The sequence below is a fragment of the Salvelinus alpinus genome, chromosome 2 (assembly GCF_045679555.1).
Source record: "Salvelinus alpinus chromosome 2, SLU_Salpinus.1, whole genome shotgun sequence".
Classification (NCBI taxonomy): domain Eukaryota; kingdom Metazoa; phylum Chordata; class Actinopteri; order Salmoniformes; family Salmonidae; genus Salvelinus; species Salvelinus alpinus.
In genome coordinates this window covers 28,245,213-28,267,584 of record NC_092087.1, presented here as the reverse complement: position 1 = coordinate 28,267,584, position 22,372 = coordinate 28,245,213, and the positions used below count along the sequence as shown (strand labels likewise).

Below are 22,372 nucleotides of genomic sequence, written 5' to 3'. Positions count from 1 at the left end.
AGTTTGCTGCAAAATGAGTTCTGTTTTACTCACAGATATAATTCAAACGGTTTTAGAAACTAGAGAGTGTTTTCTATCCAATAGTAATAATAATATGCATATTGTACGAGCAAGAATTGAGTACGAGGCCGTTTGAAATGGGCACCTTTTATCCAGGCTACTCAATACTGCCCCTGTAGCCCAAACAGGTTGTTAACCCATACGGCATGACGAGGTACTCATAATGACCCGATGTGGTACTAAATGCGGTTTTCCACTCGTCTCCATCCCGAATACGCACCAGATTATACGCGCTCCTGAGGTCCAGTTTTCTGAAAAAACGTGCTCCGTGGAATGATTCCACCGCCGCAGCGATGAGAGGTAGCGGGTAACTAAATCCCACTGTGATGGCATTTAGACCTCTATAATCAATGCACGGACGCAGACCTCCCTCCTTTTTCTTCACAAAAAAGAAACTTGAGGAGACGGGTGAAATGTAGGGCCGAATGTACCCCTGTCCCAGAGATTCCGTGACGTATGTCTCCATAGCCAACGTCTCCTCCTGCGACAATGGGTACACGTGACTCTTGGGAAGCGCAGCGTTTACCTGGAGATTTATCGCACAATCCCCCTGTCGATGAGGTGGTAATTTAGTCGCTCTCTTCTTACAGAAAGCGATAGCCAAATCGGCATATTCAGGGGGAATGCGCACAGTGGAAACCTGGTCTGGACTCTCCACCGACGTGGCACCGATGGAAACTCCTATACACCTCCCTGAACACTCATCTGACCACCCCTGGAGAACCCCCTGTCTCCACGAAATCCTAGGATTGTGACTAGCCAGCCAGGGAACCCCCAGCACCACTGGAAACGCAGGTGAATCGATAAGGAAGAAACTAATCCGCTCCTTATGATTCCCCTGTGTTACCATGTCCAGGGGAACCGTGGCCTCCCTGACCAACCCTGACCCTAATGGCCGGCTATCTAGGGAGTGCACGGGAAAGGGGGGATCTATCGGCACTAGCGGAATACCCAGCTTGATGGCGAGTCTCCGATCCATAAAGTTCCCAGCTGCGCCTGAATCGACTATTGCCTTATGCTGGGAAGAGGGGAAAAAGTCAAGAAAATACAAACATGTGACCAACAGGGGGTTCTATGTGAGTTTGGTGCTGACTCACCTGGGGTAACCGAGAAGTGTTCCGCCTGCCCTCTCGACTCCCAGACGGGCTCCCCCAGCACCGGTCGGCCGTGTGTCCTCTCCGACCACAGCTGGTGCAGGAGGAGCCTCCTCCTCCGGTACCCCTCGGCACGGCCCCCCCTAACTCCATCGGAATGGGAGCGGGAGCGCTAGGTAGTGGAACAGACAGGACCCTCTCCGAACGCCCGCGGGCAGCCAGCAGATTGTCCAGCCGGATAGTCATGTCTATTAGTTTGTCGAGGAAGAGAGTGGCGTCCCGACATGCTAGCTCCTTGCGGACGTCCTCCCGGAGACTACACCGGTAGTGGTTTATCAGGGCCCTGTCGTGCCACCCAGCCCCAGCGGCCAAGGTCCGGAACTCTAACGCGAAATCCTGCACGCTCCTCTTCTCCTGCCTCAGATGGAATAGTCTCTCACCCGGCGGGTGAATTCTGGATAGTGCTCCTTTGCCGAGTCTGGACCATTCCAGACCGCGTTGGCCCACTCCAGAGCACGACCCGTCAGGCAGGAGACGAGGGCACTCACCCTCTCCTCATCCGAGGGAGTTGGTTTCACGGTAGCCAGGTACAGCTTGAGTTGGAGCAAAAACCCCTGGCACCCAGCCGCTGCTCCATCATACTCCCTCGGGAGCGCAAGACGAAGTGTGCCCGAGCCGGATGCGGAGGGAGGAGAAAGTGGAATCGTCGGAGGAACCGGAGGTGAAGAGAGAAGACCACTCCTCTCCCATCGGTCCATTCTCTCCATCATCTGATCCATCGCCGATCCTATCCGATGAAGGACGGTGGTGTGATGAAGGACGCGTTCCTCCATCGATGGAAGGGGGTTGGCAGCTGCTCCTGCTGACTCCATTTGATGGTGCGGGATTCTGTAACGATCTGGGTGTAGTGGGTGCGAAGTCAGGCGCAGGAAGCAGAGAGTTCAGTGGTAGTGATAATTTAATGCACTAAATGGCGAACATAAGCCACCCCACAAAACACAGGGCGCACACAAAACAAATGCCCCAAAACCGGGGACTGCAACAGTTCAGCAAAACCCACAAAACACGAAACACGTATACCTCAAACGTGCACCCTAGTTACACAAACAATCCCGCACAAATAGCAGGCGGGCCTGCTGGGTAATATAGCCCAACTAATTATCCAAACACAAAACAGGTGAAACCAATAAACAGAAAAGGGGAAAAAATTATCAGTGGCAGCTAGTAGGCCGGTGACGACGACCGCAGAGCGCCACCCGAACAGGAAGGGGAGCCATCTTCATTAGGAATCGTGACAATAAAACTGCCCTTTAAACTAGTTGAGTATCTGGAGCATCAGCATTTGTGGGTTCAATTACATGCTCAAAATGACCAGAATCAAAGAACTTTCTCCTGAAACTCGTCAGTCTATTATTGTTCTGAGAAATGAAGGCTATTCCATGCGAGAAATTGCAAAAGGGTTTTCTAATGATCAATTAGCCTTTTAAAATGATAAACTTGGATTAGCTAACACAACGTGCCATTTGAACACAGGAGTGATGGTTGCTGATAATGGGCCTCTGTACGCCTATGTAGATATTCCATAAAAAATCTGCCGTTGTCACGATCGTCGTAGAGAGGAGGCCAAGGCGCAGCGTGATTTGAATGCATACTTCTTTTAATAAAGAAATATACTGAACAAACGAAAATACAAAATGAACGTGACCGCTATAAACAATGAGTGCAGACATGCAACATCACAAAGACAATAACCCACAAAACCAACATGGAAATGGTAACCTAAATAGGATCCCCAATCAGAGACAACGATAAACAGCTGTCTCTGATTGGGAATCAATCAAGGCCACCATTGACCTACAAATGCCTAGACTAACTACACACACCTAGACATACATAAACCCTAGACAATACCAAAACCCCATAGATATATAAAACCCCTAGACAAGACAAAACACACATACCACCCTCGTCACACCCTGACCTAACCAAAATAATAAAGAAAACAAAGAATACTAAGGTCAGGGCGTGACAGCCGTTTCCAGCTACAATAGTAATTTACAATATTATCAATGTCTACACTGTATTTCTGATCAATTTGATGTTGTTTTAATGAACAAAAAAATAGCTTTTCTTTCAAAACAAGGACATTTCTAAGTGACCCCAAACTTTTGAACTGTGGTGTATATATTTTTTTAAATTCTTCACATTTTCATACAGTTAATTTATATTTCCCAACGGGGCTATACATTTGGGCTAGGTTTTTTTCTCACCTGGGTAGCCTCATTTCACTGCCAAAAATAAAATTCAACCATCTAGTGTTCAGCGAAATAACAACACAGTGTCAAATACAGGTAGCCTAGTCAAAGAATTAACATCCAATCACATTAACCTTACTCTCTCGCTGGAATTCCACTAACGGTCCGTATGTAGCCAAACGTAGCTGCTGCTCATTCCGTTTGCTCAAAAATGGTTAAAAAAAAGAAGGGCCGCATAACACACATAACAGGACAACAAGAGAGGATATTTGTAAAGTACTGGACAGCTTTGTGACATCAAATGGACTTTGGTGGACAAGATGTGTTGGTATCTGTACTGATAGCGCAAAAGCCATGACAAAAGCCATGACAGGTAGACATAGTGGAGTGGTAACGCGCGTGCAAGCAGTTTCTCCCGACGCCACTTGGGTACACTGCAGCATCCACCGAGAGGCTCTTGCTGGCAAGGGAATGCCTGACAGCTTGAAAGACGTTTTGGACACTACAGTGAAAATGGTTAACTTTGTTAAAGCAAGGCCCCTGAACTCTCGTGTATTTTCTGCACTATGCAATGATATGGGCAGTGACCATGTAACGCTTTTACAACATACAGAAGTTTGCTGGTTATCAAGTAGCAAAGTATTGACACGTTTTTTTAAATTGAGAGACGAGCTTGTCTGACCGCTTGCATGATGCCGAGTTTCTCACAAGACTTACCTATCTACTGTAGGTGATGTTTTTTCTCGCCTAAATGATCTGAATCTAGGATTACAGGGAGTCACCGCAACTATATTCGATGTGCGGGACAAAATTGAGGCTATGATTAAGAAGTTGGAGCTCTTCTCTGTCTGCATTAACAAGGACAACACACAGGTCTTCCCATCATTATATGATTTTTTGTGTTCAAATGAAATGAAATGAGCTTACGGACAATGTCAAATGTGATCCCTTTCATGCCCTGCCTCCAGTCCACTTACCGATATCTGACCAAAAGAGCCTCATCGAAATTGCAACAAGCAGTTCTGTGAAAATTGAATTTAATCAGAAGCCACTGACAGATTTCTGGGCAAATCGCTTGGCAAATCGCACTGTTAAGACACTGATGCCCTTTGCAACCACGTACCTATGTGAGAGTGGATTCTCGGCCCTCACTAGCATAAAAACTAAATACAAGCACAGACTGTGTGTGGAAAATTATTTACGACTGAGACTCTCTCCAATACAACCCAACATTGCAGAGTTATGTGCATCCTTTCAAGCACGCCCTTCTCATTAATCTGTGGTGAGTTATTCACAATTTTCAATGAACAAAGAAGGTTTTATATGTAAGATGGTTAAATAAAGAGCAAAATGATTGATTATTATTATATTATTATTTGTGCCCTGGTCCTATAAGAGCTCTTTGTCACTTCCCACGAGCCGGGTTGTGACAAAAACTCACACTCATTCTTATGTTTAATAAATGTATCGTATAGTGTGTGTGTGGCAGGCTTACAATGATGGCAAAAAACAACATTTGAGAGTGCGCTGACCCTGGTGCTGGAGGGGGTACGCAGCTGGAGTGCGCTGACCCCAATGTTTGAAGAGGTACGGCACTATAAAAAGTTTGGGAACCACTGGTGTAGTGTAATAGTCTAGTGTAGTAGTATCTTTTTTTCCTCTCAGACTGTTACCCAAGCACTGCTGCTGGCATTTCACACACTTTGCCAAGCATCTCACAGACACTACTGCCAGACGACCTCAAGCCCAGCTTTCACCAGCTTCCAGTCATTGTGCAGATGCTCGCAGATACAGTCATTGTGCAGATGTAGCAGATACCCATAGACATCCAGTCATTGTGCTAGTTAGCATTGGCTCGCAAATATACCTCTACCTTCCTTCATACTGGACACAGAGACATACAAATGTATTCCTTTAAGATTAATAAACTTACTGTAAGTTGCTCTGGATAAGCACATCTGCTAAATTACAAAAATGTCAAATGTAGATGTTTTACATCTAGATCTGATATTACTTTTTTATTTTTTTATTTTTTTTTACAAATATTGATGTCACATTTTTTACATTTGACTGTTTAAAATGTAGTTATTTGTTACATTTGACTGTGTAAAACCTAGCAGTACTACTTATTTCTCTGAGAGACATTTTGCAAGAAAACTATTTGTCACTCTGAAATGAAACCAAGTAAGTGATTTTAAACAAATATGTCTGTCATTGAACAACCCAATGATATGATTAGATAGTGAAAAAACACACCAATTTCTTTCATAATTTCTTCAAACAATTAAAGCTCATTTACCAACATTTCTGAAAATGGATATGCTGTATAGCGTTTTGGAATATATGTAATAGTAATTTAGTGATTGTGTTTTATAGCATAGTCATGGAGTTCAGCAGTGATATATGAATGAAACAAGATATTAAGTTGATAGTAGAGGTCGACCGATTAATCGGAATGGACGATTAATTAGGGCTGATTTCAAGTTTTCATAACAATCGGAAATCGGTCATGTTGGACGCCGATTTTGCCGATTTTTTTATTTAACTAGGCAAGTCAGTTAAGAACACATTCTTATTTTCAATGATGGCCTAGGAACGGTGGGTTAACTGCCTTGTTCAGGGGCAGAACGACAGATTTTTACCTTGTCAGCTCAGGGATTCAATCTTGCAACCTCACGGTTAACTAGTCCAACGCTCTAACCACCTGCCTTACGAAGAGCCTGCCTGTTATGCGAATGCAGTAAGAAGCCAAGGTAAGTTGCTAGCTAGCATTAAACTTATCTTATAAAAAACAATCAATCAATCAATCATAATCACTAGTTATAACTACACATGGTTGATGATATTACTAGTTTATCTAGCGTGTCCTGCGTTGCATATAATTGATGCAGTGCGCATTCGCGAAAAAGGACTGTCATTGCTCCAACGTGTACCAAACCATAAACATCAATGCCTTTCTTAAAATCAATACACAGAAGTATATATTTTTAAACCTGCATATTTAGCTAAAAGAAATCCAGGTAAGCAGGCAATATTAACCAGGTGAAATTGTGTCACTTCTCTTGCATTCATTGCACGTAGAGTCAGAGTATATGCAACAGTTTGGGCCGCCTGGCTCATTGCGAACTAATTTGCCAGAATTTTACGTAATTATGACATAACATTGAAGGTTGTGCAATGTAACAGGAATATTTAGACTTATGGATGCCACCCGTTAGATAAAATACGGAACGGTTCCGTATTTCACTGAAAGAATAAACGTTTTGTTTTCGAGATGATAGTTTCCGGATTCAACCATATTAATGACCTAAGGCTCGTATTTCTGTGTGTTATAATGTTATAATTAAGTCTATGATTTGATAGAGCAGTCTGACTGAGCGATGGTAGGCACCAGCAGGCTCGTAAGCATTCATTCAAACAGCACTTTCGTGCGTTTTGCCAGCAGCTCTTCGCAATGCTTCAAGCATTTTGCTGTTTATGACTTCAAGCCTATCAACTCCTGAGATTAGGCTGGTGTAACCGATGTGAAATGGCTAGCAAGTTAGCGGGGTGCGCGCTAATAGCGTTTCAAACGTCACTCGCTCTGAGACTTGGAGTAGTTGTTCCCCTTGCTTTGCATGGGTAACGCTGCTTCGAGGGTGGCTGTTGTCGATGTTAAAAGGAACCACCAGCTTTCATATGTTCTCATATGTTCTCATGTTCTGAGCAAGGAAGTTAAACGTTAGCTTTCTTACATGGCACATATTTCACTTTTACTTTCTTCTCCAACACTTTGTTTTTGCATTATTTAAACCAAATTGAACATGTTTCATTATTTATTTGAGGCTAAATTGATTTTATTGATGTATTATATTAAGTTAAAATAAGTGTTCATTCAGTATTGTTGTAATTGTCATTATTACAAATAAATTTTAAAAATCGTCCGATTAATCTGTATCGGCTTTTTTTTGGCTCTCCAATAATCGGTATCGGTATCGGCGTTGAAAAATCATAATCGGTCGACCTCTAGTTGATAGGTCTATTTCTATGAAGGTCAACTTACAAATGCTGTATATTTACAGGCTCTGTGACCTGACCATGCAGCTGGTCATTCAGTAGCAGCCTTGAATCTCCATGCCAGACAAGATTACTGTCTGCAACACATTGGCAGGAGAGAGCCGGAGTTTACTCTGGGGCAACCAGCAGAGCCAAAATAAATCTGATCTGAGGAAAGTTCTGCCCTCTGTGTCACACCGTGACCTTAGAGATCCTTATTATTCTCTATGTTTGCTTAGGTCAGGGTGTGACTTGGGTGGGAAAGTCTATGTTTTTTTTTCTTTGTTTTTGGCGGAGTGTGGTTCCCAATCAGAGGCAGCTGTCTATCGTTGTCTCTGATTGGGGATCATATAATAGTTGTCATTTTCCTTTTGGGTTTTGTGGGATCTTGTTTTCTGTTTAGTGTCTGTGCCTGACAGAACTGTTCGCTTTCGTTTTTTCGCTGTTGTTATTTTGTTTGAGTGTTTTTTTTAAATAAACGAATCATGAACACTTTCCACGCTATGCTTTGGTCTACGCTTCCTACCACCAACGAGAGCCGTTACACTCTGTGATATGAGCCCCTTTAGTTTTATGGGTGATGCACAGTGACCAGCAGATACAGTTCAAACTGACTGGTACGTCAGAGTGGAATTGTGACTGGCAGAACTCTTACGCATGAGTCACAGTAAGTTTAGGCCAAATGTTTCCACGCCCCTATCAGCTTTTGTTACAGTTGTATCCTATACTAACCAGTCAAATATGTCCGGATGTACACTACATACATTATTTCAGCTTTAATACCAAACAATTATCTTATTACACAGGAATGCAAGCCTTGTCCCTCATCATTGACTCTCTTCTATCAACACAGTGTAGGTGTTGTTTTCCGGATCCTGACGGTACCACAGAAATATTGTGTAATGAATTTCTTCAGCTTACCTTTTGTCACATTGATTTATTTGACACTCATTCAATAAAGCATACATTACTTATGCACCCTTTAGCTACTGCACTATAATAGAAGGGATTGCAAGATCTAAGTTGAAAGATATTCACTGTAAAGTCCAATAATCGAACACGTTCATCAAAGTATATCTACCCCACATTGTAATATGAGTACCCTACATTGACAAGTATAAGTATAAATGGTAATGGCCTACCATTGCACAATGAAATCAACAGGTGCTTACCTTTGTATCATAAGATCCCTTCACCAAGGCTGTTTTCTCTGTGGAGATGATCTGCACCTGTTTAACCCCATTGATAACAGTCATCCTCAAGTCTCTGTTATCACAACAATGGAGTTAATAGAAAGACCATCTGTTATAGGAGCGTACAGCGTCAGTCTTCTGAATCTATGATCCTGGAGAGAAAAAAGAGGTGAAGAGAGTAAAAAGAAAGTTAGCAGATGTCAGTCAGTCTCAGCCTCCCACTGATGATTCACTTGTCTACAACAGTCCCTCTCTCTCCCCTCTCCTTTCATCACCTGATGCACTAATGCTATGAAACCATTAGCTTCTCAGGGAGACCATCAGCCCATCATGGGGTTTCAGACTGTTTTTTTCACTTTATAAAAGGCCATTCAGTGAACTTGTGGCAGTATCTCAGATTTCTTAATTGAATTCACAACTAGGCCACCTCTCAAAATAGTGTTTCTCAGAGAAATGGTGTGCCTCAGAGAGATGGTATCTTACAACTTCATAGCTCTGAGCAAATTGTGGGCCCTTTTTTTGTATTATGTAGATTGTTATGTTCTCCTTTTGTTTGGTTATGGGTTTCATGTGGATTTAATTTAATCATTGTAAAGATAGGGTAGCACATCCTGAGTAATACAGCTTATTTTTCCACCAGCAGGTGGCTGTGTTATTTTGTGATCCTTGCTGCAGCTCATTTCAGGAGATTGATAAGCTACACACCGTTTCAATATTGTCCACTTGGTGACTGTGAATGTGCTCCGTGCTTAACTAACTGGGTGATTCATATGCAACGAGCCCATTCTCTAATGACTCCTCACATCTGGTCTACAACAGCACCACAACAGAGTATCTGGTGTTATTACTTTACATTTTTTGCAAGAAAGCCAAACTGCACTAGATTGTAAAACAATTATTCTAACTCTTCTACTCACAACAGTTTAATGTAGACACATCCATGTCGGTTTCTGTTTAGTTTCAGATCTAGGACTATATATTCTGTTTATATATTGATTTGTGAGTTTGCATGCTCAACTAATGATGTTGCTGTTGAAGCATTGGTGCATATGAGAAAAAGGGATTGGCTCATAGACTAATGTTTTTAGTCAACCAGGGGATCAACTAAGCTGAGGTAGCCATCATTAATATTTCATTATGATTCGCATGAATAATTCACACATTTGCTTCATATGGTCATGGTCATCATGGTCCCGTGTGGCTCAGTTGGTAGAGCATGGCGCTTGCAACGCCAGGGTTGTGGGTTCATTCCCCACGGGGGGACCAGGATGAATATGTATGAACTTTCCGATTTGTAAGTCGCTCTGGATAAGAGCGTCTGCTAAATGACTTAAATGTAAATGTAAAAAATATGGCAGAATGGTGTATTGAACACACCTCGTCATAGTTGATTTGAGGTATTGCATACCATTGCATTTTCCTGCTGTCTGCCTTTTCAGTCTTTTGGGAATAACCAAGTTACTGAAACCTCACATCTATGAAGGTTCTGGGAGGTAGGTATCAAGGGGGCTGTGAAAGAGCAGATAATTAACTCATGGTCCAACCAAATATGTAGTATTCTGATAAATTATTCAGCATTTGCACTCCATTTGCACTTCCTGCTCATGTTACAGGAAACACACCCTGACAAATTAGCAATTCATCTATTCTATCTTCATATTATTACCATTGGTCAAAATTCGAGCCTCAGCCTCATGATTCAAAGTTGATGCATAAGGCTTTGAAGAATTACAAAAAAAAATTGAAAAGTACATAATCTTTCAGAAAATGTTTGATTTTTGAGAAAGAGCCTGTCCATCCCTTGTCATCATTTCAAACTACTACACTTGCTGTTCTGAATCTGCCTCTGTTCAATCATACATGTTACTTTTAACAGTAGCTTACATGCGGTGTGAACAGAAAATGAAAATTTTCTCTCATTGGTTTAATGAGAGAAAAATTATGGAAAACTCACTGAGGCTTCAAAGGGGTGACTGGCTGATGGTGCACAACCCCTTGAGGTCAAGGATAAGGTTCCGTGCCCCACACATGCCTCATAATGAGGTTTCCCAAATGACATGGAATTGTATGGCCACCAGAGGAGGCTGGTGTGATGAGCTATAGGAGGATGGGCTCATTGTAATGGCTGGAATGGAATAGAATTTTATACCGTTCCATAAATTCCATTCCAGCCATTACAATGAGCCCATCCTCCTACAGCTCCTCCCACCAGCCTCCTCTGATGACATCATATGCCCTATTACATCTTTGACCAATCAGCATTGCCACAGAGCCTATTGTGTTTTCATGCACTGCATTTGTGATAGCACTTACACCCTGACATTTGAATACATTTGCCTGCATTGTAACCCCTACCCTCTGACATAATAAAACGGGTGTATCCCTTCCCCCAGCCCTGAATTGTACTCTGGACAATATTACAATAATTTAGTGGAAGATGATAGCAGCTGACATAGAATTGTAGTTCTATATGATCATTTTGAAAATGCCAATGTTTACAATTTTCTTATCCAGAATTGATGCTGACCTCATTATCGAGTAAGATATTTCACAATGCAACATTAACTCTTTTCTATTTCGCTCGCTCTCTCTTTTTGCTCACACGTTATTTTCAAACACTGCGCTGTCTACGTAACAATTTAAGGGCATGAGCCAATAAAATCCCGGCAAGGGTTAAATCCCTCTGTGTTGCTATGGAGACCATGACAGTCAGTAGTACGGTAACCACTAGATAGCACAGCCACTAAGTAAAAATTCGTACAAATTTGCTTTTCGGTCTTAATTTAAGGTTAGGGTTAGGGAGAAGGTTATCCATGTCGTTAAGGTTAGGGTTAATGTTAAGGTTAAGTTTACAATCAGATTTTAAGAAGATAAATTGTAGAAATAGGCGGGATTTATTACTTTGTGACCGTGGTAACTAGTGACGACCATGTAGTCTGAACGTTCTGCCCATTGGGTGAATGCATGTCACATGTTATATTCTGGAACGCTAATTCATCGATTTTTTCCTCCCACCCCTGCTCCTACACTTGTGCTGGTTTATTCCGACTGTATCAGAAAAAAAAACAAGATTCAGAAATGGTGTAGAATAACAGGAAAGGAACACGAGAGTATTTCCAAGCAGGGAAATACAAGGCATTTGTGGAAGGTATGGCAACAACATTTTATTTTGTTATGAAAGTTCGTTATCGGCCTCGGTCCTCTAGTTGTACTTCTGCGGTTAATGACCGTGTTTGTTTGAGCGTGTACATGCTAGCCGGGAGGGACCTTTATTGAGCAGACAACCCGTGTCTGACTGGCAGAGCCCTGACAGAGCTGGATGGCTGACGTTAGCAGTTAGCTAGCTAAACTATAGGAACTTCATTGCATTTGTGCATTACACAGGAACACACCAATGAGCAGGCATAAACGGAACTATTTTGTCTATTTAAAAACAGAAGTGCTCGCATCAACTAACGTTAGTTGGTGTTCGCTGTCTGCATGTGCCTTTGCATGGGTTGTACATTCTCGAACACCCAGCTCTACCTTCCCTGGACATTTTTGGAGGGGGTAGGTTGGTGCCTTTTGAGACTGTGTCCCTTGGGTAACGACCCCTAGGGCGTGGGGGAGGAGGGGGTTACTTATTTTGACAAGTGCAGTAACGTTAACGTTATGGCTGAACGCTCATTGTAGTAACGGGCTAGTTGTAGTGCCCTTGGCTCTCTGTGACCCAAATTACACAAATATATAAATATAGGCTACATGAGTACCCCACACCTCTGTTCAATGTGTGCCTGGGTATATTACATGCATATTACATACCTACCAATCGTCACTATGTAAGCTGTCAAACTGGATAATAAAAAAATAGGTTACTACTATTACAGTGAGGCTCCTGTAATTTCCTCAAGGCTTTTGAGGTTAATTGTACTGGGACTCCCATTTAGTGCTCAGTATGACAGGAAAGTATTATGGGATAGACATAGTATCTTCCCTTGGATGCCAGGTCACAGTGCTCTGGGAGAATAATTTGGAGTAGTGTGTAGGCTACTATTTGAACATGCACAATTTACAGTCATCCCCTGTGTGTGTGGGGGGGGTTGTAAGTTCTTAACTCACTCATTTGACCCAACCTAATCGGATATTTAGATTTCCGAATATATGACAACTTGCTGCTGGCCAAGGCACTCATTCCATTGTATTCAATACTTCGAAGATAAAGTGGCATTCTTTTTATGGTTCATAGTCTACTCTGTAAATAAGCAAGATGGGGGAACTGCCCTTACCGCTAGTCTTGCCCCTGCCCCACCCATGATGCATCAACGTTTTTATTAATTTACTTCCTCATGGAGAGCTAATCCTTTACCTCTGCAGAGATCACCCCCCACAGGGAGACCTCCTGGTCACAGGGGGATTGGTGTCTGCAGACTTCAGCTGCATGAGCCCACCAGCCCAGGCCTCTTCTCTTCTACCAGGGGGATATCAGTTAACTCTGGGCCTCCACTGCATCCCAGGGAAAGAGGGCTAATTGAAGACCGTGTCACCCTTGTGGTAGTCTGGGCTTCTCTGAGGATGATTAGGGTGGATGGACGCTTGGCTTTAGTTTGCTCTAGGAGTGTCTGCTGACTTGTAACTGCAAAGTCATATTTTCTCATCCACGACTAAACAGCATGAGTTGCTGTTTTCATTTTATTGACTGAAACTAGACATAGTTCAGAGTAAGCAGTGAGACAGCTCATGTCTAAGGGTAGGCTAACTTTATTCAAGCAATAATGCCAGAGTAGGTGTGTATTTAAGCAATAAGGCCTGACCCACTTGGCACACATTGGTTGAATCAACATTGTTTCCACGTAATTTCAATGAAATTACGTTGAACCAATGTTGAATAGACGTTGAATTGACATCTGTGCCCAGTGGGGATGGGGTGTGGTATATTAATAATAATTTATACTTTTTCTATGGTGCTTTTCATTACAATCTAAAAATGTTTTAAAGATGCAATATGTAACTTTTGGGGCAACCCAACCAAATTCACATAGAAATGTTAGTTATAGATCTGTAATTCTCATTGACAGCTAGTCTAAGAAACGGTAAATATATTCTGTATATACTTTCTATGATTCCCGTTCTGACGTTTTTTTTGTCTTTTAACTTTCAGTTTTGTACACCACCTGGAAACACAATATTTGGGGTTATTGAAAATATATTTCACAGCAGTTTAGATGGTACAATGAATCTATACACTATGCATTGCTTGTTTTGTCACAAACTTAAATTAGGCTAACTATTTAGATTTTTAGCAACCAGGAAATGGTGCAGCGATTTCTGCATATTGCACCAATAAGCAAAAAAATACATAAAAAATGACATTGGCCATATACCACAACCCACCGAAGTGTCTTTTTGCTATTGTAAACTGGTTGCCAACATAAATAGAACAGTAAACAAGTATTTTTGTGTCTAATATACATGGCTGAAATGCTGTTGCAGCCAATTGGCATCCAGGACCCAAACTACCCATTATGACACTGAGGTATCACACAGCACATTGTGTTCCAAAGCAAGCATTTCTCAAGAAAACATTGATAATGATATCAGAGGGAGCAGAACATCCAGCCAAGGGTTTTGGGAGACCTTGGGAGACCCTGACTATCATGACAAAAAACAAGGGCATAGCAGGCCAGTCACCCATCTGCATCGAAGGTACAGTATTTGACTGCTAAGAAAGCAAGTCAACCACCATCCGCAGGGTGGTTTTGTCATGCTCTGTTATGTCCAACCAGGGACAGGCTGGCCCACAGCTGGCAGAGTCTTGCTAAATGTCTTCTGATGAGCCCAGTGCTTTCAAACCTCTGTGCTCACTAGTCACTACCATTGCTCATGCCTGACCTATTTTTCCCTTTGTTGTTTAGTCCCACATAGGGGAACGATTCCTATGAGATTGAATCATAGAATAGTGTCTGGTTTGAACCATGCTGATAATCTGTGGCTTCGGGGGTGCTGTTTGATAGAGGTATTTATAGACTGTAGTAAGTGAGGAATGTTCAGTATGAGATTAGTTATGTGGTTTTGTTATTGAGGTTTACTGGGGGAGTCAGTAGGGTTTTAGCACCTAACAGCTGGCTGTAGTATCGTTCTAATTGAAGATGTAGAGAAAAGCAGAGAAAGAGCAGGCAGGTCCTCTGGGCTACATCTGGTGTGGGTGATTTTTTTTGTTTTGTTGTTGTAGCATGCTGCCACATAAGGCGGAACAGTATGGGCCCAAAAATCTAATAGTGATAAAAATACTAGGGACGCACGATATATATATATATATATATATATATATATATATATATACTGTGGGCCAAAAAAACATTGTAGGATTTTTAATGAATTTATTTGCAAATTATGGTGGAAAATAATAATTTGGTCAATACTTTGTTATATACCCTTTGTTGGCAATGACAGAGGTCAAACGTTTCCTTAAGTCTTCACAAGGTTTTCACACACTGTTGCTGTTATTTTGGCCCATTCCTCCATGCAGATCTCCTCTAGAGCAGTGATGTTTTGGGTCTGTTGCTGGGCAACACGGACTTTCAACTCCCTCCAAAGATTTTCTATGGGGTTGAGATCTGGAGACTGGCTAGGCCACTCCAGGACCTTGAAATGCTTCTTACGAAGCCACTCCTTCGTTGCCCGGGCGGTGTGTTTGGGATCATTGTCATGCTGAAAGACCCAGCCACATTTCATCTTCAATGCCCTTGCTGATGAAAGGAGGTTTTCACTCAAAATCTCACGATACATGGCCCCATTCATTCTTTCCTTTACACGGATCAGTCGTCCTGGTCCCTTTGCAGAAAAACAGCCCCAAAGCATGATGTTTCCACCCCCATGCTTCACAGTAGGTATGGTGTTCTTTGGATGCAACTCAGCATTCTTTGTCCTCCAAACACGACGAGTTGAGTTTTTACCAAAAAGTTATATTTTGGTTTCATCTGACCATATGACATTCTCCCAATCTTCTTCTGGATCATCCAAATGCTCTCTAGCAAACTTCAGACAGGCCTGGACATGTACTGGCTTAAGCAGGGGGACACGTCTGGCACTGCAGGATTTGAGTCCCTGGCGGCGTAGTGTGTTACTGATGGTAGGCTTTGTTACTTTGGTCCCAGCTCTCTGCAGGTCATTCACTAGGTCCCCCCCGTGTGGTTCTGGGATTTTTGCTCACCGTTCTTGTGATCATTTTGACCCCACGGGGTGAGATCTTGCGTGGAGCCCCAGATCGAGGGAGATTATCAGTGGTCTTGTATGTCTTCCATTTCCTAATAATTGCTCCCACAGTTGATTTCTTCAAACCAAGCTGCTTACCTATTGCAGATTCAGTCTTCCCAGCCTGGTGCAGGTCTACAATTTTGTTTCTGGTGTCCTTTGACAGCTCTTTGGTCTTGGCCATAGTGGAGTTTGGAGTGTGACTGTTTGAGGTTGTGGACAGGTGTCTTTTATACTGATAACAAGTTCAAACAGGTGCCATTAATACAGGTAATGAGTGGAGGACAGAGGAGCCTCTTAAAGAAGAAGTTACAGGTCTGTGAGAGCCAGAAATCTTGCTTGTTTGTAGGTGACCAAATACTTATTTTCCACCATAATTTGCAAATAAATTCATTAAAAATCCTACAATGTGATTTTCTGGATGTTTTTTTTCTCATTTTGTCTGTCATAGTTGAAGTGTACCTATGATGGAAAATTACAGGCCTCTCTCATCTTTTTAAGTGGGAGAACTTGCACAATTGGTGGCTGACTAAATACTTTTTTGCCCCACTGTAGGTGAACATATCGGAATTGGACAATATTAGCTATAAATGCCAACATCGGTATCGGCCCGATGTGTTGTTTAACTTCTTATGGCTGCAATCCCGTTAACGGGATGATATGACAACAGCCAGTGAAAGTGCAGGGCGCCAAATTCAAACAGAAATCTCATAATTAAAATTCCTCAACATACATGTATTTTATACCATTTTAAAGGTAATCTTGTTGTTAATCCCACCAAAGTATCCGATTTCAAATAGGCTTTTCACCACAAACGATTATGTTAGGTCACCACCAACTCACAGAAAAAATTTTGCCATTTTTCCAGCCAAAGAGAGGAGTCACAAAAAGCACAAATAGAGATAAAATTAATCACCATGCACAGTGAACGGCAAGTAGTGGTGTTCGAGCAACTGCACTCCTTGATTGACAGGGGCGGGGCCTGGTGTGTGTGGGAAGCGGGGGAGAGATGACTCAAGTAGCAAATGGAGTAAACTATTAAAACGGACATTACATGCGGCAGAGTGGCGTTTCAAAATCTTGCAGATTCACAGCCTCTTGCAATATGGATATTGAATTTTCTATCTAAATTTGATTATTTGTGCAGCCTTACTGCCACACATCCTTAGTGAATGGGCCACGTGTGGCTAATTGTCAATACACACACACACGCATCCACACTTACGAAGGCACACACTGCCACAAGTCGTAGACACACACACCTGGAAGGGGGCCAGACTCTCTTTGTAATGGCCTACTCAGCTGTGTAATAAAAGTCCATCCGAGTCAGACAGCTCAATTACACCCCAGGTCGATCCGGCCTCTGGATCAAGGGAGACTTTCTCTCTTGTTACTAGGCATGGGGGATATACCATTTTTTTTGGGGGGGGGGGGGTTGAGGGCATCCCTACATTGTGGGGGTGCGTGCTACGCCACTGCTTATAACTAACTATAAGTAGAAATCTAAGATGCGTCAAATAAATGATATCCAGCTCAGGGCTCCAGCAATGCATTTGGTTTGCTAACATGCTAGCTAAGTGGCTAGATGTCAAGCTCAAGCTCCTTGGTTACAGCAGAGACATTCAATCCCCTCCTGGATCATAGATCCCTGTCAAATATAGCGCCCCTTGTGTGCACTTCTGATTATACCGTATAGCCGGTATGGTACAGAAACAGTAAGACTGTATGAAAATCTGGATTTTTAAAAACATTTATTTCACCTTTTATTTAACCAGGTAGGCCAGTTGACAACAAGTTCTCATTTACAACTGCGACCTGGCCATGATAAATCAAAGCAGTGCGACACAAACAACACAGAGTTACACATGGAATAAAGAAACGTACAGACAATAACACAATAGAAAAATCAATATACAGTGTGTGCAAATGTAGTAAGATTAGGGAGGTAAGGCAATAAATAGGCCATTGTGGCGAAATAATTACAATTTAGCAATTAAACACTGGAGTGATAGATGTGCAGAAGATGAATGTGCAAGTAGAGATACTGGGATGCAAAGGAGCAAAAAATAAATAACAATATGGGGATGAGGTAGTTGGGTGGGCTATTTACAGATTCAATGATCGGTAAGCTGCTCTGACAGCTGATGCTTAAAAGTTAGTGAGGGAGATATGATTCTCCAGCTTCAGTGATTTTTGCAATTCGTTCCAGTCATCAAGATATTTTCTACCTGCAGGCTGCAATGTTTTTATTTGTTGGAATTATGTAGGCTATTTTTACAGCCTTGGCAGTGGCAATAGAAGTAATTTTTTAGGTTAATTATTTTAATTTATATTTGGATAGAATTTTGATTTAACTACATGACAATGATTTTGAGATATGAAGATGTTATTATAAATTCAATGAAACTGTTGAATGAAAATGTGCATATGAAAACCGTAACTGGTTTGCAGATTGGTAAAAATGGTAAGATAAATTGGCATTCAACATGAGAAAGGTTGCCGACTCCTCGTGTCGCGTATTATCGGAAACTTCAGAATTTGAGAAAGGTTAAGTTTTTATTTTCTTCTGGTTATCTAGATCTCTGGCACCCTCTTGAGGCGTTTGTCTTATTTCATCAAACCTGTAAGCTTAATGCATCAGACAAGCTCAATGCATATAGTGGCTTTTATTAAAACACATAGGGTGTGTCTATGTGGAGAAATACACGTTTAAAAATGTGGACTAATCGACCAAATTTTTGTCAGGGACAGCCCTAATGAGTCTGGAGTCGCTATGGCAACGGGCCTGCCTGCTCTGCTTGGAGAAGATGGGGGAGGAGCAGACGTGCCGAAAACGGAGAGGAGAAAAAATTAAAGGAAAAAGATAGCAGTGGCAGCTTTACAGATAACTCATCCAAATGGCTTTGACTTCTCAAACACGGCAGAAAGATAACACAATATGATGCCCCGTCACCTTATTAATTCAGCCACTTACTTAACTAGCAAGTAGTGATGCACCGATATTACATTTTTGGCCAATACCGATATTTTCCTTGCCGGAAAAAACAACAACAATACTGATAACCGATAATAAAATAAAATGTGCAGCCTTTTAAGCATTCTAGTACAGTTAAATAGTTAACATGCACACGGGGACGCAGCGGTCTAAGGCACTGCATCTCAGTGCAAAAGGCGTCACTACAGTTCCTTCACGTAAACCCTGTTTTTTGTCTGCATCGAAGTAGCGGTCCTTGTACATAGCATTGAGCATGGTGACGACACAGTAAAGAGAGAATGCCACCGAATCGCTTGTTCACAGCTTGTGTCTGCAGTTTTGTTGAGCAGGCGTTTCAATGCCATGACAGAGGATAGCACGTCTGCTGCAGGCGCAGTTGATGAGATTATTTCTCGAGTCAGTTGTTCGACTGGAGCTAGCTAGTGTGTTCATGTTTCCAAGTTTCAAACATGTTCTCAAATGCCATTAAAATGGCAGCAGCGGTATGACAACCAGCATATTCTTGAACATGCAATACGACTTTCCTCAGTACGAAATCCTCAACAACCCACTGTGTTGTCAGACTCGGCATGCTCATGGGGCTGATATCGCTGGTCCAAATGTCAGTCGTGACGCTAATAGCAGTGACGCTATTACTGTGTAACTCTGGTAGGGCAACATCTGAAAAATTGCGCACTTAGTAGTGTGTACCGGTGCTCAACCAGTCGGTGAAAGCTAACATCACCCACGACAGAGAACAGTTGATTGTCAAGGGCAAAGAATTCCATTATCTTGCCGTTAATGTATTTTCGCCTTGGAGTTGTCTCGCTGAAATTTTCTTACTCTTTCAAATGACTGCTCGACTTGTTGCAGACATGGTGGGTTAGGTTAGGAATGCTTTGTTGCACGTGTAGCTCTAAATGTTATGCGGCGTCATTACTAGGGTTGCACATTTTGGGGAATATTCAGAGGTGGAAACTTTCCGTGGGAATTAACGGGAATATATGGGAATTAACAGGAATATATGTGAATTAATGGAAATATATGCAAATTAATATTAATACCATTTAAATGTAATGTTTTTTGCATTGGATATGTTTAACATTTTATATGGAGACAGAAACATAAACATTTTACCTTATCATAAGTAGACATAATTACAAATGATTAAATCCTTCCAATAGAAAAAAAATAAAATAATTTAGTTACGAATTTTACTTTAATTAAATGAGTTGACTCTTCACATGGGATGATTTCACTGAACATCAAAAGAAAGGGAATATTGAATGATCCCCAATGATCCATCGCATCTCCCAAAAATGTTTTCAACATACAGTTGAAATCGGAAGTTTACATACACTTAGGTTGTAGTCATTAAAACTTGTTTTTCAACCACTCCACAAATTTCTTGTTAACAAACTATAGATTTGGCAAGTCGGTTAGGACATCTACTTTGTGCATGACACAAGTAATTTTTCTAACAATTGTTTAGACAGATTATTTCACTTATAATTCACTGTATCACAATTCCAGTGGGTCAGAAGTTTACATACACTAAGTTGACTGTGCCTTTTAAACAGCTTGGAAAATTCCAGAAAATTATGTCATGGCTTTAGAATCTTCTGATAGGCTAATTGACATAATTTGAGTCAATTGGAGGTGTACCTGTGGATTTATTTCAAGGCCTACCTTTAAACTCAGTGCCTCTTTGACATCATGAGAATATCAAAAGAAATCAGCCAAGAAATTGTAGACCTCCACAAGTCTGGTTCATCCTTGGGAGCAATTTCCAAATGCCAAATTATCAGATAAATTAGCATTCCACATGAGAAAGGTTGCCGACTCCTCGTGTAGTTTATTACCGGAAAAATCTGAGTAATGGCAGAATCTACGAAAGGATTATTTCACTGAGATTGGCTCGACTCAGACAGGTGTCTCATGTGCCATAAAAATATAAACTCAGCAAAAAAGAAACGTCCTCTCACTGTCAATTGCGTTTATTTTCAGCAAAGTTAACATGTGTAAATATTTGTATGAACATAACAAGATTCAACAACTGAGACATTAATTGAACAAGTTCCACAGCCATGTGACTAACAGAAATTGAATAGTGTGTCCCTGAACAAAGAGGGGGTCAAAATCAAAAGTAACAGTCAGTATCTGGTGTGGCCACCAGCTGCATTAAGTACTGCAGTGCATCTCCTCCTCATGGACTGCACCATATTTGCCAGTTCTTGCTGTGAGATGTTACCCCACTCTTCCACCAAGGCACCTGCAAGTTCCCGGACATTTCTGGGGGGGAATAGCCCTAGCCCTCACCCTCCGATCCAACAGGTCCCAGACATGCTCAATGGGATTGAGATCCGGGTTCTTTGCTGGCCATGGCAGAACACTGACATTCCTGTCTTGCAGGAAATCACGCACAGAACGAGCAGTATGGCTGGTGGCGTTGTCATGCTGGAGGGTCATGTCAGGATGAGCCTGCAGGAAGGGTACCACATGAGGGAGGAGGATGTCTTCCCTGTAACGCACAGCGTTGAGATTGCCTGCAATGACAACAAGCTCAGTCCAATGATGCTGTGACACACCGCCCCAGACCATGACGGACCCCCGCCTCCAAATCGATCCCGCTCCAGAGTACAGGCCTCGGTGTAACGCTCATTCCTTCGACGATAAACGCGAATCCGACCATCACCCCTGGTGAGACAAAACCGTGACTCGTCAGTGAACAGCACTTTTTGCCAGTCCTGTCTGGTCCAGTGACGGTGTGTTTGTGCCCATAGGCCACGTTGCCGGTGATGTCTGGTGAGGACCTACCTTACAACAGGCATAAGAGCCCTCAGTCCAGCCTCTCTCAGCATATTGCGGACAGTGTGAGCTGTGAGGGATTGTGCGTTCCTGGTGTAACTTGGGCAGTTGTTGTTGCCATCCTGTACCTGTCCCGCAGGTGTGATGTTCGGATGTACCGATCCTGTGCAGGTGTTGTTACACGTGGTCTGCCACTGTGAGGACGATCAACTGTCCGTCCTTTCTCCCCGAGCACTGTCTTAGGCGTCTCACAGTACGGACATTGCAATTTATTGCCCTGGCAACATCTGCAGCCCTCATGCCTCCTTGCAGCATGCCTAAGGCACATTCACTCAGAAGACAAGGACCCTGGGCATCTTTCTTTTGGTGTTTTTTTGAATCAGTAGAAAGGCCTTTTTAATGTACTAAGTTTTCATACCTGTGACCTTAATTGCCTACCGTCTGTAAGCTGTTGGTGTCTTAACGACTGTGCATGTTCATTAATTGTTTATGGTTCATTGAACAAGCATGGGAAACAGTGTTTAAACCCTTTACAATGAAGATCTGTGAAGTTATTTGGATTTTTACGAATTATCTTTGAAAGACAGGGTCCAGAAAAGGGGACGTTTCTTTTTTTGCTGAGTTTATTTATTTATTTGCTACTGCTCCACAACAACAAAAAATCTTGGTCGACCAAACAATCGACCTGTCGACAAATTGGGGTCAGCCCTAGTTGCACGTCCC

General features: G+C 42.2%; 1 protein-coding gene across 1 annotated transcript in view; it reads left to right on the top strand.

The window, feature by feature from the left end:
* The first annotated feature begins 11,635 nt into the window (after window positions 1-11,635).
* The window catches only part of LOC139557836 (polyhomeotic-like protein 2), a 40,125-nt gene continuing 29,388 nt past the window's right edge, over window positions 11,636-22,372 (top strand). The window contains exon 1 of the mRNA XM_071373145.1: window positions 11,636-11,785. The gene's annotated coding sequence lies outside the window, so the exon portion shown is untranslated. The remainder of the gene's footprint in view (window positions 11,786-22,372) is intronic.